Source organism: Populus nigra, chromosome 6 (genome assembly GCF_951802175.1).
Source record: "Populus nigra chromosome 6, ddPopNigr1.1, whole genome shotgun sequence".
Taxonomy (NCBI): Eukaryota; Viridiplantae; Streptophyta; class Magnoliopsida; order Malpighiales; family Salicaceae; genus Populus; species Populus nigra.
This window is the reverse complement of record NC_084857.1, coordinates 18,226,463-18,245,161: the sequence shown is the minus strand read 5'-3', so window position 1 is coordinate 18,245,161 and position 18,699 is coordinate 18,226,463. Positions and strand designations below refer to the sequence as shown.

Here is an 18,699-nt window from a genome sequence, read left to right as displayed (position 1 = left end):
ATTACTTTCTCTCAAAAACCAGGAGAAACATTTTATCAATGTTGGGATAGGTATCGAGACTTACTTAATACTTGCCCCCATCATGGTTTTGAAACATGGAGATTAGTTTCACATTTTTATGAAGGGTTAACTCCTAGAGATAGGCAAATGTTTGAATTAATGTGCAATGGAACTTTTGAGGATAAAGACCCTAATGAAGCAATGGAATACCTAGACTTGCTAGCTGAAAATGCGCAAAATTGGGACACCACAGGTACTTATGAGGCACCAAGTAAAACCCAACCTCATACATCTAGTGGAGGTATGTACAACCTTAGGGAAGATCATGACCTCCAAGCCAAGTTTGCATCTTTAGCTAGAAAGGTTGAGGCACTAGAATTAAAAAAGAGTGGTCAATTAAAATCTGTTCAAGACATTGCATGTCAAATCTGTGAAACCAACGAACATTCAACCAATGACTGTCCAACCTTGCCTTCTTTTAAAGAATGTCTCCATGAACAAGCCCATGCATTAAACAGTTTTCAAAGGCCCAACCATAACCCATATTCGCAAATATATAACCCTGGTTGGAGAAAGCATCCAAATTTCAGTTGGAAGAGTGAGAACAATAATGCTCAAACTTCACAGCCACCATTTCAAGCACATCATAATTTTCAAAATTCTCATGGATATGCACCTCCTTATGCTCCACCTCCTAGAAGAAATCTTGAGGAAACAATGCATGCATTTATGGAAAAGCAAGAGGCAATTAACACTCAACTTGCTCAAAGCATGACAGATTTTAAAGATACTCTTGCAAAATTGACATCTGCTCTCAGTTTCCAAGAGAAAGGTAAGTTTCCATCTCAACCACAACAAAATCCAAAGGGGCAATACAATGTGAATGCAAGTAGTTCGGGAAGCCAACACATGGATCACGTAAAATCAGTCATCACTCTTCGCAGTGGTAAGGTTATTGAAAAACCCATTCTTGAACCTTGTGAGAATGATGATGAATCAATCTTTGAGGGTAAGGAAGGGCTTGAATCTGATCATTGCAAAGAAAAGACTGATTCTCCACCAGCACTTCCATTTCCTCATGCCATGACTAAACAAAGTAAAGTCAATCACAACTCTGAAATCTTTGAAACTTTCAAACAGGTAAGGATCAATATACCTTTGTTGGATGCTATTAAACAGGTTCCTTCTTATGCTAAATTTTTGAAAGATCTGTGCACTGTGAAGAGAAAACTGAATGTGAAAAAGAAAGCCTTTTTAGCCGAACAAGTAAGTGTCATTCTTCAGAACAATAATGCTTTGAAATATAAAGACCCTGGTTGTCCTACAATTTCTTGCTTTATTGGAGAACATAAAATTGAAAGAGCCTTACTTGATCTTGGAGCTAGTGTGAATTTACTTCCATATTCAGTTTTTCAAAGTCTCAATCTAGGTGAGTTAAAACCAACTTCTGTGACTCTTTTACTTGCCGATAGATCTGTAAAAGTGCCTAGAGGAATAGTTGAAGATGTGTTAGTACAAGTCGATAAATTCATTTATCCTGTAGATTTTATTGTCTTGGATACACAACCTGTTGAAGCATGTAATTCATTTCCTGTTATTTTAGGACGTCCATTTCTTGCAACTTCTAATGCATTGATTAATTGTAGGAATGGACTGATGAAGCTATCTTTTGGAAACATGACATTGGAGATGAATATTTTCAACATTTGCAAGCAACCTGGAGATGATAATGATTTACAGGAAGTGGACTTTATTGAAAAATTAGTTCATGATCAATTTCAAACCACTTCCAATGAAATTGAGATTGATGAATCTGATGATTTGCAAATGGTCTATTTTCAGGAAGAATCAAAGGCAAGTAATTGGAGACCACAAATTGAGGAATTGCCGCCACGATCAATTGAGCCAATACCTTCAAGTGTTCAACCACCAAAACCTGATTTGAAGTCGTTACCCCTCAATCTCAAATACTCATTTTTGGGAGAAAATGAAACTTTTCCGGTAATAATCTCTTCCAAACTTAATGCACAGCAAGAAGGTAAGTTATTACAAACTCTGAAAATGCATAAAAATGCATTAGGATGGACCATAGCTGACATAAAAGGAATTAGTCCTTTGATTTGCACTCACAGGATTTATTTGGAGGAAAAGGCTAAACCCTCTAGAGAAATGCAACGAAGGTTTAATCCTAATATGAAAGAAGTAGTGAAAAATGAAGTCATTAAGCTTCTAGATAATGGAATCATTTATCCTATTTCTGACAGCAAATGGGTAAGTCCTACTCAAGTGGTACCTAAGAAGTCTGGAGTCACTGTGATAACAAATGAAAAAAATGAGTTAATTCCAACTAGGACTATTACTAGTTGGCGCATGTGCATTGATTATAGAAAACTTAATTCAATGACTAGAAAAGATCATTTTCCCTTACCTTTCATGGATCAAATCCTAGAAAGAGTTGCAGGTCATGAATTTTATTGTTTCCTAGATGGCTATTCAGGTTATAACCAAATTGAAATTGCATTGGAAGATCAAGAGAAAACTACTTTCACATGTCCATTTGGCACTTTTGCATATCGAAGGATGCCTTTTGGATTATGTAATGCACCAGCCACGTTTCAAAGATGCATGCTTAGTATATTTAGTGATATGGTTGAACGTTTTCTTGAGATTTTTATGGATGATTTTTCTGTTTTTGGTGATTCATTTGATGATTGTTTGACTAACTTAGAAAAGGTTTTGAGCAGGTGTGAAGAGAAGAATCATGTACTGAATTGGGAAAAATGTCACTTTATGGTAACAAATGGCATTGTACTTGGTCACATTGTTTCATCAAAAGGAATTGAGGTTGACAAATCTAAAATCGAGTTAATTGCTAACTTGCCAACACCAAAATCCATTAAAGATGTTAGATCATTCTTAGGACATGCTGGTTTTTATAGAAGGTTCATCAAAGATTTTAGTGTAATATCTAAGCCCTTGAGCAACCTTCTAACAAAGGATAATATTTTTGAATGGACTGAACATTGTGAAGAAGCCTTTGTTAAACTTAAAAACTTGCTTACTTCTGCTCCTATCATTCAACCTCCTGATTGGTCTTTACCTTTTGAAATAATGTGTGACGCTAGTGATTATGCCGTGGGTGCTGTCTTGGGACAAAGAAAAGATAAGAAACCTTATGTGATTTACTATGCAAGCAAAACTTTAAATAGTGCTCAAATGAATTACACCACTACTGAAAAAGAATTACTTGCAGTAGTATTTGCATGTGAAAAATTCAGGTCTTATCTTGTTGGCTCACCTGTTGTTGTTTACAGTGATCATGCAGCATTGAAATATCTTCTTTCTAAGAAAGATTCTAAGGCTAGATTGGTTCGGTGGATTTTGTAACTTCAAGAATTTGATATCACAATCAAAGACAAGAAAGGCACCGAAAATGTTGTCGCCGATCATTTGTCAAGATTGACAACAGATTCAAAATCTGACATCACACCAATCGATGACTACTTTCCTGATGAATCTTTATTTTCTGTCTCTACGATGCCTTGGTTTGCTAATATTGTTAATTTTCTTGTTTCAGGACAATTGCCAGCTCATTGGAGTACCCAAGACAAAAGAAAGTTCTTGAACGAAGTAAAGAACTTTTATTGGGATGACCCTTATTTATTCAAATATTGTCCTGATCAAATATTTCGAAGATGCATTCCTGACAATGAGGTAAGTAGTGTCATTAAATTTTGTCATTCTGAGGCATGTGGGGGCCATTTCTCATCAAGAAAGACAACTGCAAAAATCTTACAATGCGGATTTTACTGGCCCACCATGTTCAAGGACTCACATGCATTCTGTAAGATTTGTGAAAATTGTCAAAAGTTGGGATCTATTTCAAAACGTCACATGATGCCTTTAAATCCTATTCTTGTCATTGAGATCTTTGACTGTTGGGGTATAGATTTCATGGGTCCATTTCCTTCATCATTTGGTTTCGTGTACATATTAGTCGCAGTAGATTATGTTTCAAAATGGATAGAGGCAATTTCAAGTCGAAACAATGATCACAAAACAGTGATAAAATTCTTGAAAGAAAATATTTTGAGTCGATTTAGAATCCCTCGAGCCATGATAAGTGATGGTGGAACACATTTCTGCAACAAGCCATTTGAGTCTTTAATGAAGAAATATGGAATCACTCACAAAGTTGCCACCCCTTATCACCCTCAGACTAGTGGGCAGGTAGAGCTTGCTAATAGGGAGATCAAACAAATCTTGGAGAAAACAGTGAACCCTAATAGGAAAGACTGGTCTTTAAGACTTAATGATGCACTTTGGGCTTATCGAACTGCTTATAAAACATCATTAGGTATGTCACCTTATAGACTAGTCTATGGAAAACCTTGTCACTTGCCTGTGGAACTTGAACATAAAGCTTATTGGGCTATTAAAGCTTTTAATTCAAACCTTGATGATGCTGGTCAACTGCGAAAATTACAAATAAATGAGCTTGAGGAAATAAGAAATGATGCATATGAAAATTCAAGAATTCATAAAGCAAGAATCAAAGAGTTTCATGACAAGAAAATATTGAGAAAAACATTCAATGTTGGTCAAAAAGTCTTGCTTTATAATTCTCGACTCCATTTATTTCCTGGAAAACTAAGATCAAGATGGAGTGGTCCTTTCATTGTGAAACATGTGTATCCATATGGGGCCTGTGATATCGAGAATCCAAAGAATGGCAATGTTTTCAAGGTAAATGGACATCGTTTGAAAGTTTACTTTGATAATTTTTCAGTTGAAAATGACTCGATTGAATTGAGTGATCCTGTATATAAAGATTGATTCGTTTTCTCACATTGTTTTGTGTTTCATTTTGCTAGTTTCTCTCACCCCGGTCAAAAGGCGGATAACGGTACTCCGTGACTTAAGTCGGTTCTTTCAGTTTCCCATAATAACTGATATCTGTCTATATTTGTGCAATTCTTTACTCTTTCTCTCTTCTTTGAATCTCTTCTCCAATTCTCATTTCAAAATGGACACCATTCTTGAAAAATTGAAAAAGTACTTTCCCGCTCTGCCTCAGAATGCGATTACAAAAATTTACCGTGCTAGGTGTGCAAGATTGAAGTTTTTAATGGATCATGGAATTCCTGAAGATATTCGTTGGTTGATTAAAGCAAAGGTCCGATTATCAGGTGAGTCCTCCAATTCTTTCATTTCACACATGCCTGGAACAGGTAAAAGCACTTTTGCAAAGAAACGTCGTGCAAAACGACTGAAAGTCTGTCACAAATTTGCCAGATGGACTTGTAATGCAACATGTCGTTCTTTAGGAATGGTATCTATAAACCGTGAAGATAAAATACAATTCATTAAGGATGGCCTGAGTAAGGGGTCTTTAGATAATCTTTTGTTGACCCTTGAGACGCATCCTAGTGGAGATGTGCATCGTGCAATTCATGATTTATGGCCCCATTTTCATAAAGAACATGATAGACTTAGTCTTGGGAATCTGACTAAAAAAGACCCTGTTTGCCAGTTTTTAAGAAAACTGGATGGGAAGCCTATCCCCGACCCATAGAGGGCGTTTAAGCCGTTCTTGGACGTAAAACCAAGGGAAGATGTGAGCCACAATCACAACTACCTGTACATACACATGCTTTTTCAAAATAAATAAATAAATAAATAAAGAGAGAGAGAGAGAGAGAGTGTGAGACTCCAGCTGGCCTACATATAGGTGGTATGATTGCATCTTCAATTTCTCATCTATAAAATCTTCTCTTCCTTCCCCTCATTTCTACTCATCCCTTACATTAGACAGATATAGAAGCGTGTAGAAATGGCAGGTTCCTCAAGTTATCACATAAAAAATATTTGTGTTTTCGGTGGATCCAGTCCTGGGAAGGAAATAGCATTTTTAGAAACAACAAATCATCTTGGTCAGGTCCTAGCTGAGAGAAAGATTCATTTAGTGTATGGGGGAGGCAGCCTTGGGTTAATGGGGGGTGTGGCGATAGCTGCATTTTTAGGAGGTAGTCAAGTTTTGGGGGTCGTCCCTGAAGCTTTAACAAAAGGGGACATCATTGGAAGAACAATTGGAGAGGAACTACAGGTCTCCACAATGTTTGATCGAATGAATACAATGTTTAACCATGCTGATGCCTTCATTGCCTTACCAGGTGGTCTGGGCACATTGGAATAGATCTTTCATATTTCCTCTTGGGCCCAACTTCACATTCACCATAAACCTATAGGTTTGCTCAATGTTAATGGTTTTTATGATACTTTGTCGTCTTTTCTTGATCAAGCTGTGGAACAGGAATTTCTAACATCTTCGGCACGACAAATCATAATCTCTGCTGCTACTGCTGAACAATTGATCGACAAACTACAATCTTTCACCCCTGTAATTGATCCTTCCATGAGTCGCATCAATTGGTCAACTACAGAAAGCCGTAAAAAGCTTAGATTGGATTTGAGCCTTCGTTTGTGAATCCTTGTGTCTTTTGGTTTTATTTCTAACATAGTATTTTGTTCTGTTATTTTTTATATTTGTTTAAGTGTGTTTCAGGTTTGTCAGTGTTCGTTGTTTCAGGTGATGTCTTCTATACTCTATCTTTCTACCTTAGGACATTGAGGACAATGTCTCGTTTTGGTTGGGGGGAGAGGGTAGTAGTATTTAAAAAAAAAAAAAACTAACCAACTAACTGTTTTTGTTTTAAAAACCATTTTGCAAAACTGTTATTACTAGGATGGCAGAGTAAGGGGGAATGACTCTTGAGACGCATCTTAGTAAACATTTTCTAATGGTTATTTGCAATATTCATAACAAGGCCTATTAGAATACTTCTTGAAATATTCAGGTTTACAAACTCTCGCATTGTTATCACTTGGTTCTGCTCCTATACTCATTTAACAAATATTCTTAAACCTTCATTTTCACACACACACTTTAACATATGATTGTGGGTTGCACATTGGATTATTACATTATTTATGTTCTTTTGTTAAAGGTAACAACTAAGGGATAGGGATAGTCTATAATTTGCAAAAAGAAAAAAAGAAAAAAAAGAAAAAAAAAAGGAAAAAAAATGATGATAATAAAAACGTAGATAAGTTTGGTTTCGTAGCCTCCCTAACCTAAGCAATTAAGTCCGAAGGGGTGTTTTAACACCTAATACCCTAAAGTCAACTGACTTGGGAGCTATTGGCCCAAAGCTTGTTACATGGGTTAAGGAGAAAAGCTTAAGGGAGTCAAACATTGCACTATCTACGTATCAGTATCTGCAACCCGAGTTACTAAGCTCGTAGGGGTGTCTCAACACCTAATGCCCTAAGATCAACTGGTCTGGGAGTCATTAGCCGAAAGCTCGTTACATGGGTTAAAGATGCATTGTGTTTTAAGTTATATGTATAGATATTAAAAAAAAAAGAAAAAGAAAAAAAAAAGAGTAAAATAAAATAAAATAAAATAATCCCAACCCAAGGAAGTTAACCTTAAACATTAGAACAAAATATTATTTTCTTCCAATAAAAGCCCCATCATCTATGTTTCATACATTGAGCACATAACAAGGAAGGTTTATTAATATTTTGTTTAAGAGATATTGAGCAAATATACAAAATTTAATGAGAGTTTGTTTATCTGAATAGATTAATGGAAGTTGAATGATGAATGCCTTGCTTTGTGGAATTTGCAAATTGTTTTTCTATTTTAACGCCTTAATCACTAGGGACTAGTAATAAGCTGGTTGGGGGGTGTGATTAGTACTTAAAAGTGCATTTTTATCAAGGTTTTATATCATCATTTTGCACTTAAAGTATCAATAACTCCTTAACTAAAGCATGTTTTATAATAACATATCTAATTATATAAGATACCTTTAATTTATGGTAAATGTTCATCTTAAATGCAGGCCTATCACATAAATGAAAGAATTGATTGATGAGTTGAAGTACTGAAATTGAAAGGACAAAGAGATGGCCAAACTTAGAAAAGAGATGCTGGTGCAGTCCAAACTTGAACACTGTTCGGTAATTGGGTCATATCTGGAGCTGTAGATCTTGGATTTAGGTCCATTTTATATGGATGGAAATATAAGACATAGGCCTACAACTTTCATGTGGAGCCCAAGATTTAAAAAGGCCGTTTTCAAGTCCAAATTGTAGCAACAACGAAGAAGTCCGAATCTGTCCTGCAGCCCAGACACTGTTCAGTGTTCAGCCCATATCTCGAGTTCTAGAAGTCCAAATGATCTCAAATTTTTACCCTGGAAAGATGAGACAATTTCCTAGAATTTTCATGATTCAAGTTTGTTCAAATTATGACGTCATCAATGACGTTTTTGGCAGACAAGAAGATAAGAATTGTCACCAAGTCAAGATGTGGCCACCCACTCATCAATTAATCAACAAATCAATAGTTCCGAATTTTGGCCTATAAAAGGAGGCATTTGCCATGTATTTAGGCATCTTGGTTTTCAGATCAAGATCATGCTTTTGCTCTCTCTTTATATTTTGTAATGCTTAAGTTTTGCTTATAATTAATCTCTTGCTTATGCTTTTCATTTCCTTTCCTTGTTTATTTATGTTTCTTTCTTTCATTATGTTTAGTTAAGTTAATTATGTCATGGTGAAAAGGGTACACTAATGGTGTAAGAATAAGTATAATATAAACTTAACATGGACCTTAACGTTGGATACTAACATGCTTTATATTTGCTATCTTGTTCACTTTTAATACTTTGCTTGTTAAATGGTTAATCTAGATTTATGTTGTATAACACTTGGTACAACAAATACTTGGCACTTTCATAGCCCATACTGTATGGTATAACCGACACCTGAGCTATGAAAGGAACTTGATTTGTTGTTAACATAAGTTATAATCATGAATGCCTGAAAACATTTACAAGTATTAGCATTATTCGAATAAGATAACTAATGTAATCATGTTAACAATTTATAATCCGATTGGAACCTCCTTTGTGTATGGTTTCCAGTTGAATAATAAGAGTTTATACTATACTTGTTTGATATACCATTAGTGGATCCTCTAACCTTGACATTTGTTGTTATCATTGTTTAATCCTTACGTTAATCTTCCATCTCAAAGTTCTCATCAACTTCTTCTTCTTCTTCTTCTTCTTCTTTATTATTATCATTATTAATAGTATTATTGGTGTTATTACTACTACTACTACTACTACTATTATTGTTGTTGTTGTTACTATTGTTGTTATATTATTGTTGCTTATAATTTATACAAGTAACCTCCCTGTGGTTCGACCCCGGTCTTGCCGGGTTATTTATTACTTCGACACTCCTGCACTTGGGAGAAGACATCAATCTTTTGGTCGTGTCAATAGCTCGAAGGCATCTTTAGCAAGTCAATTCGTTGGGTGTACGGCTTCGCATAAGAATACGAGGGTTGAACCGAGCTTTCTACTTGGTCCGTGATGGCTTCCTTGATAAGTTCTTTTAGTTGATTCATGGTAAAGATACCATCAGTAATACCATGTATATTCCTTGCAGCTTCGATTGTAGAATCCTCAATGACATCGAATTGATCTACTTGTAAAGCCTTGGTAACCGAGGTTTGGCCTTCTTCGTTCATGCTCTCAAGTTTGTTCATCAACTTTGCTATCTTATGGTCTTTTGCCTTGAGTGAAGTCGAAAGCTCCTCGATGAGTTTTGTTAAGTTAGTCATTTGATCCTCCAAATATATTATCTCGATCATCATCACTGATATGGTGCCAAAACCCGAAGCTGTACTTGGTGATTGACATAGGAAAACTTCTATAGGTGAATTGTCGAAGTCGCCTTGAGTGCTGAAGAAAATTTCAAGCGCCCCACTTGACTTTTATAGTGGAGTTACTTGTGGCTTCATCTTTAAGGCGAGATCTTGTGCCCCTCTAGCATTCAAAGTTGATGTCAACTTGAGAGTCTACTTAGTTTATGCATATAATTCGATGATGGATTTTGTTTTCAATGGTGGAGTTGAAGAATCTTCAATGGTATGTCGACGACTTGAATCAGTAGCCTTGTTACTCTTAGATACGACAATGGTGATCATGTTCCTCCTAGTTGCCATTGAGAGTTTGTTGAAAATTCTTTCTTGAAGGGAAGAGATGAGAGGTAGAGATGTTCCTAGTGAAGTCGCCAGAAATTTGGAGACACAATTTTGAGCACCTGAAATTAAACAAGCACACGTGTACAAATATATAATTTTATTAAATATATGATCGGGTACAATCTCTATCTAATATATTCTTTCAAAAGAATATGACAATCCTCTGATTCTTCCCTTGGATTTGATATATAATGACTTGATTTATTTGAGAAATCAAGCTAAGATTTGTGCTTTGCAAGAACGCGAATTTAGACATGTATTGTGAAGCGAGATTTGGTGATTTGATGCTTTGAAGAGTACCTTTGATTTGTCTTCAAAGTGTTGTTGAAGAACTCTTATGGAGCATTTAGGCTTGATCCAACAGAGCTTCGTTCTTTGTAGACTTCAAGCATAGATGAAGGAGGCTTGGGAACTTTTGAAAAAGCTTCCTTACTTAAAAAGAGAGCTTACTTGCTTGAAGAGAGATAGAGAGCTTCTTTGCCTGAAGAGCTTGTCTTGAAGAAAATTTGTATATCCCAGAATCCTTTGTTTTTTCTCTAGGTTGAAACCTTCTATTTATAGAGATCTGTAAGGCTCTCAGGTCATTTTCCAATGCCATATGGCATAATTTTATTCGTTGATATTTATTGATGGGATCTCGTATTTATGACAAAATATCTTGACGGGATCTTGCATTTATAACAAGATATCTTGAATATCTCATCCCAAATGTCAACCTTTCATTGGCCAAGAAATATATGAAGGCTCATTTATTTTCCATGTTATATATTTCAATTTTATTTTATTCTTTATTTAAAAAAAATAAAATAACACGTGGTGAAATTTGATTGGTAGAAAATTTGTGTTTCTACCTCCCATTCCCTTGCAAGAAGGAACTTGACATCTACGATAATCACATATAATTTGTGGAATTTAGAATTGTGCTCTTTCACAAGCCTGATTGCCTCTTGAGAATCAAATTAAAGAATGATCCTTCTATGGCATCTATCTCATGCTACATCTAAGCTATGTTTAATTGCTAGAAGCTCTGGAAGAAGATTCGATCCAAAACCACAAAAACCTGAGAAACCCGTTATCTAGTGACCTTTATTGTTTCAAACCAGTCCCCTAAATCCAGACATACTTGGGTTGCCCTGAGAGTTGCCATCCACATTCACACAAACATAGCCTTCATCTAAACGAAGCCAAGAAACATATATTGGATCTCTTTGAACTGAATCCAAGTTGCCCCATACCTTTTGGCATTCATCATTTAAATGATGGATTTGGTTAATGATCTAGGAATCCTTTGCAAAATATTCATCATGCACAATATATTTCCTACACTTCCATAACCACTAGAAGGTTGAAAGGAATAGAGTTGTTGCATTGGATTAGATAAAGTTTTAACACCAAACTTTAACTTCAGCACTCTAAAAGTCCCGTAAATAAGCAAAGTTGAGTGTCTCCCAAACATTTTTAACATACACACAATCTCTTAAGCAATGTAGGATATCTTCCTCCTCCCTATTACAGTAGTAACAGGTTGATGAAGAAGCCAAGTGCCTTTTGAAGCATAAAGAATTTGTAGGCAAACAATCATGCCAAATTTTCCATATCATCAACCAAATCTTATTGGGAATTTTCAATCTCCAAATCCAAGGCCAGTGTCGATCACCATTGAGAGTAACATAAGATTTCAGAAGCCATAAATAGGCTGATTTCAGGCTGTATATTCTCGAAATATTAGACAACCAAATGATGTTATCATCAAACCAAATATATAAAGGTATTGGGACAACTGTAACAAGGTTCCTGGTATCGTTAGGAAGATTAGTCATAAGTTAACTGAAGTTCTAGTAGCCATTAATCTATAAATCATTCACCTTCAAATCAGAAACATCATATTTACCCAATTTAAATGCAAAGCCATCACGTAAGCATTTGAAAGCTTTATAAACAGCTTTCCACGCGTCAGAAGTTGTTTTTGAAGGAGGAGAACAATAAAACAAACTGGAATTTCACATATATTTGTGATGAAAGATTTGAACCCACAACTTCCTCCCACCACAAAGTAATTGCCTAGCTAGTTTGTCAAGGATAGAAACATTAGCTAGCCTAGTTTCTCAAATGCTAACCCCCTCAAAATTCCTCGGTTTGATGATGCTCTTCCAATTAATTAAATTGAAACCTCAGTCTGAGTCACCTCTGCCCCAAATAAAATTCCTAATAGTCTTGTTAATGCTATTACACACAGCTTTTAGAAACAATTGATTTTGCATATAACATATAGGGACATAAGAAATAATTGTGCGAGCCAGAGTTACCCTTCCTATGAAACCCTAAAAAAATAAAATAAAATAAAAATAAAAATATTCTCATATTGAATAGTTTCACGCTTTTGAGTAGAACGCTCAATCTGACCGTTAGATCAAACTGAAATTTTTGGAGAAATCTTATAACATATAATTCTACATTTGAGTAAAATTTTAGGGCAATCCAAGTTCAGGAAGATATTTTAAAAAATTGCTAATAGTCGGATAGTAAATAACATAAAATTCACCAATGACAGTTTGGTAAATACCTGATGAGCTGGCAAAGTCCAGCAATTTATTCTCCCTTATTTTGATGCCAGAAACAGAGGTAATAGAGGGATGAAAACAGAGGTAACAGAGGGAGAGAAAAGCAGGGAAAAACGCATGAAAAAAAATTACCTTGAGAGAAAGAGTAAAAATTTTGTAGAATCAAGGATTTAAAAAGTGTAAATCACCAAATCACTTCCTCAAGCAAGGATTTAAGAAGAAAACTAGGTGAGGGAGAAGGGTGAGAAAGGGGTCGTAAGTCATGGCAAAGAAGAAAAATTAAAAGGGAGGAAAAACATCACCAGGTTAGCTTTCGAAGTTCATTTTAGTGTCGGGTAATGAGTTCTAAGTTGTTTAAACAAGTTTGAGTGAAAAGAAATAGATTAATGCATTTTTCTTAGATTTCTTGAATTAGGGTTCTTAGGAGAGAATTTAGGGGAAAATGTGAAATTGTTGAAATTGATACATTGTGTTAGGATGGGTTGATAATGATGCAAAATAATGAAGGATGAAAGATTAAAAAAACAACAACAACAATGTTGGTTACATTTGAAATAAAAGAGGAGGAGCATGGAATGTAATAAAGCTTGTATAATTGTGTGAATTACCTTGGTGAAGCTATTTGATTTACTGATTTCAGGACAACATATTACTGTAGAGGCTTTGATTCAGGATTTTGAAAATGTGTTTTTATTTTGCATTCATTATTGGGAGGTACTGTCATGGTGGTGGTAATCTTATCAAATCATTTCATATCATTGCAGCTTGTAACAAAGTTATGTAATAATGGACAAACATGTGTTTATGCAAGCAGAATAATTGTGCAAGAGGGTATCCAACTATAGAATTACAGCCCTGATTTTACCCCTTAATTCTAATTTTATATATAGTGTTGAAATGTGTAACGTGACAATAAAATTATATACGTTTTACAATTTTGGATATGAATATTGTAACAAGCATACCTTCCTTATATTTATAGAAGGAGCATTCATGGCTGGAATCATAGCGGAGCGAGCTCGAACACCTGGAGTTGCAGGTAGGTGTTTCGCTCTTTAACTATGTAAAATTATTGTAGTTGTTCTTTTATTTTTCTTATATGTTATTGGGTTGTCTTTGTTATTTACATTTAATAATTATTAGAACTGAACTATGTCATGGTTGTAAGAGAATGATAAGAGCACATGGTTAAGAATAAAGAGAATTATTCAATGAATAAAATTAATTAATATAAAATATAATGTATATGACTTAGTTGTCTAAATGGTCAGAAACTAAGGAGATATGAATATTAATTTTGACTTAGTTTTCCAAAGTGGTGGAAAGCTAAAGTGAATAGTATTTGACTTAGCCATTTGCAAAGGCATGGCTAAGGTCATATGGAAAAATGACTTAGTCATCCGTAAGAACGAAAACTAAGGTGTGGTTATAAAACTTAGTCATTCATGTGTAAAATAGCTAAGGTGGTAATGAATTTGATCAGGAATTGAGGAAGACCTAGATTAATTGTGTGATTACTTGGACTTCCATTAAGATGGGGACCAAGGTGGTAAAAAAAAAAAGAGTAAGCTTTACAAGCAAACTATGGAGCTTGGTAATGGAGAAGTTATCTCAAGTTATTAAAGAATATGTCTACAGAAAATGTATTAGAAATTATGGTGTTAGAAGGAAAAAAAAAGTGTAAACTATATGTGTGTGTGTGTGTAAATAAATTAAACTAGTATTACTAAATAAATTATGTTGTATTTGCTACAGGTCCTTCTTATACCGCAGGACAACCTTGATTTTCTTCTTTTGTGGATAGTTTACTTACTAGGTATATTTTGGATATATGGATTATGTAATTTTCTAGTTCACTAGGATTTAAAGTTATCTTTTGAGCTTGTTAAGTCATATACCATTTGTTAGTTAATTAAATCTATTTTGTGTAGGCATTAAAGAATTTTCAGTATGCATATAGATAACTTTATAATATGCTTGTTTTAATGATATTATGTGTGAAGAGAAAAGATATATAACACTACTGGTAGAATGGAAAATGGTGAAGATACAAGTTAAAGTGGACAATGTGATGAGAAATCAGATTTCTGTTGAAGAAGTCTATAATGGTTGGATCATAAATATGCAGGATAAATTGTGTTTTAGGTTGATGTCGACGCTTGGGAAGGTTAATTTACAGAGAAGACTCTGCTGAATTTTCGGTAGCCAATTAATAATAATAATAAGCTTAAATTTTTTTGTCAGGATAGTTAGGGATCAGGGATCATGATATATATATATATATATATATATATATATATATATATATATATATATATATGAAAAAAAATCCTAATTTTTCAACGAATTTGACATAAATAAAATAGAGGGTGTTACACTTCCTGCTCTATTAAGCATACGACCCTTCCAGCCTTCCAATCTAGATTGAATACGGTACATGATGAAGTTGAAGTCTGATCGCTTTACACACCCCTAATTCAAATGAAAACCAAGGTATCTTCCAAGGTCACTTACAAATTTCACTGGTGATAGTTGAGCCAATGCATTTTTCAAATGTCTGTTAACATTCCTCGAGGTAATAACTCTTAATTTACCAGAATTTACTCTGAGGCCTGATGAATTACAAAAACTAGTAAGAACATCAATAAGTGAGTGCTTCTATGTTTTGCTAGCCTTGATAAAAAGAAGAACATCATCATCAAACAAGAGATGTGAAATGCCTAGGCCATTTTTAGAAACATGAATTAGTTGCCACACTTTATTAGACACCTTCTTGCATATTAAGCAAGATAGCTTCTCCATACATAGAAAAAATAAGTACAGAGAGAGTGGATCACCATGTCAAAGCCCTTGGTTTGGAGAGAAAAAAGGTAATTTTGAACCATTCTAAAGGAGTGTAAGAGAGGTAGATCGAACATAAAACATAATTAATTTGACTGTTCCTTCAGGGAACCTAAAATGCTCTAGAGTACTTTGAAGAAAGTCCCAGTTAACTCTATTATAAGCCTTCTCTAAATCAATTTTAGTAATCAGGTAGCCCTATTTCCCTTTAGTCTTATGCATGAAGTGCATAACCTCTTGTGTGATCAATGCATTATTAGAAGTTAGAAGTACTGTGTCCTGGAATGAAGCTACTCTGAAAAGACCCAATAAGGTCATCCAGGAATGGTCACGGTCTATTTACCCGAACTTTAGTAATCAACTTGTAGACTACATTGCAGAGACTAATGGGATGAAACTGTTTGAAGGTAGTAGGTCTCTCCTCTTTTGGAATAAGATCCACAAGAGTCGGCAAATATCTTAATTAAAAGATCCATTCTCAAAAGATGAATAAACTATAGTTATCAAACCCGACCCGGGGGTTGACCCGACTAAGGGACCGAGTCCCGGGTTTCATGGGTCAACCCGGAAAAATTTAAAAAATATATTTAAAGTTTTAATATTTTACATGAAAAAATTAAGAAAAAATCTATTTGAATATATGCTATACATATTGTAAATAATGAAGTTTAAAAGAATATTTTAAAAAGTTTTTGATCCCACATTAAAAAAACATAACTTTTTGCTTGTAAACATAGAGTATATTTACTAAAGGACTTCAAATCCCACATTAAAAAAATAATTTTTTTCTTGTGAACATAGAATATATATACGAAAGGGCTTCAAGTACCACATTGAAAAAATAACTTTTTTCTTGGGAACATAGAGTATATGTACTAAAGGGTTTCAAATCTCATATTGAAAAAACATAACTTTTTTCTTGCGAACATAGAATATATATACGAAAGGGCTTCAAATCTCACATTGAAAAAATAACTTTTTTCATGGAAACATAAAGTATATATATATATATTAAAGGGCTTCAAATGTCACATTGAAAAGATATTATGTTATCCTTTTAAGTTGAAGTATTTAAACCAAAAATTTTTTTATCCCACATTGAAAAAACATAACTTTTTCCTTGTGATTATAGAGTATATATACAAAAAGGCTTCAAATCCTACATTAAAAAAACATAACTTTTTTTCTTGGGAATGCAGAGTGTATATAGTAAAGGGTTTCAAATCTTACATTGAAAAAATAAAATATTTTTCTAATATTTATATAGTGAACTTTAAAAAGTTTTAATAACCAACTAAAAAAATATAAAAAAGGGGTATAGGAGAAAAACCATATTTGAAAAAAAAAAGTCTCATCCGGGTCATGGGTCGACCCGTCGGGTCAACCGGGTTTTGCCGGATTTTGCATCGGCCAATCTTTTACAAACTCGGACCGGTCTAGCCACCGGGTCAACCTGCCAGTTCGGGTTTAATAACTGTGAAATAAACTAACCTCTAAACATCATCTCCTACTATGTCCTAGTATTTTTTAAAAAACCAAAGCATGAAAACCATCCTTACCAGGAGCTTTATACGAACCCATGCTCTTTAAAGTAATATCCACCTCCTCTTTAGTTATCGATTTAGCTAGCTTTGTTACTCCCTCTGACGACAATCTAGGAACAACAACACCCTCAAGGGCATTCAGCTCAACAGAGTCATTAGAACAAGATAGTGATTTATAGAAACTGACAGCTTCCACTTGGAGAATATTGTCATCAGAGTACCACGACCCGTTAGGCAGAAATAATCCACATATTCTATTCCTCCTTCTCCTGGTCTTTGTAAGAGTGTTGAAAAATTTGGTGTTCTTATCCCCATGGCTTACCCATCTTTCTCTTGATTTTTAAAACCATAAAAGTTCTTCTTGTTGAAGAACTTCGTTATATTCCTGTCGCAACTGACATTCAAGAGAAAAGAGAGATTCCTTATAGTTATACTCCAAACAATCTTGGGCACCCTTCAACCTAGCTTCGATACGTTGCTTCCTTCAAAAAATATTTTTGAAGGTATTTTTATTAAAGTTTATAGAGTCCCTGTGAACTTCATTAAGACCATACATTATATTATTTTTGCTCTTGCTCCATGTTGTACTAACCATATCCTTGTATTCATTATGAGTAGTCCAGGTTGCCTCGAATCTGAAAGGCCTCTCCCTTACCCTATACAGCAATCGTCCACATCTCAAAAGAATTGGATTATGGTTAGAATGAAGTCTACACAGGTGCTCCACGTAAGCATCAGAAAGATCATTTTTCCATTTCACCAAAGCTATAACCTTATCCAATCTTTTGGCCAAATAACAAAAACCATGAATGTGGCGGTGCCAATTAAAGTGCTGACCTTGAAAACTCAGGTCCATAAGGCTGCAATCTGTCATTATCTGTAAGAACCAGGAAGCCCTAAATCAAGAGAACAATTCACCACAACTCTCTACCGATGGACAAATCTTATTAAAATCCTCGATCAGAGCCCACGCCCCTTACACAGTATCTGTAAAAGTTGGCAAATAATCCTAAAATTGTTGTCGTAGGTGAGGAATTGGTGATACATAAACTGTTGAGACAAACCAATGATGGCCTCCTAAAGAAACTTTAATAATAGCACATTGAATAGTAGTATCCATGATATAAGTAGTAAAGAAACTTTTTGTTCACAAAATCCAGATACCCCCTGCATGACCTTGGGATTCCACTATAACTGCCAGAAAATAACCCAAGCTAGCCCATAATTTCTCCACCCTAGCAAACAGAGCGTGAGTTTCCAATATCACAAAGAGTGAGGGCTGATATTTATACACTAAATCTCTGTAGTTTCTTTTACCTAGGCTGTTAACAGCTCCCCTAATATTCCAAGATAGGATTGAAAATTCATTGAATAACTGCATCATAAGAAATAATACAAAAAAAAAAACAAAGATAACAAAAACCACCAGTGTATGGCCCACAATCTATAACCATACATTCTCTTAGTTCCAATACCCCATTAATATTATTTGCAATGTTAATAGTATCCTCCTTACGAGTGGCATGATCCAAACATTCAACACCAAAAGGATAAGTTATGTCAGGGTCATGTGTACTATTATTTCTTTCGTCGTCGTTGTGGTAACTCCAAAATAAGACCCTGTCTT

The 18,699-nt window shown here is 34.7% G+C and overlaps 1 pseudogene; it reads left to right on the top strand.

Annotated features, from left to right (window-relative positions):
- The first annotated feature begins 229 nt into the window (after positions 1–229).
- On the top strand, positions 230–6,654 carry LOC133696016 (uncharacterized; annotated as a pseudogene).
- The last annotated feature ends 12,045 nt before the right edge of the window (positions 6,655–18,699 follow it).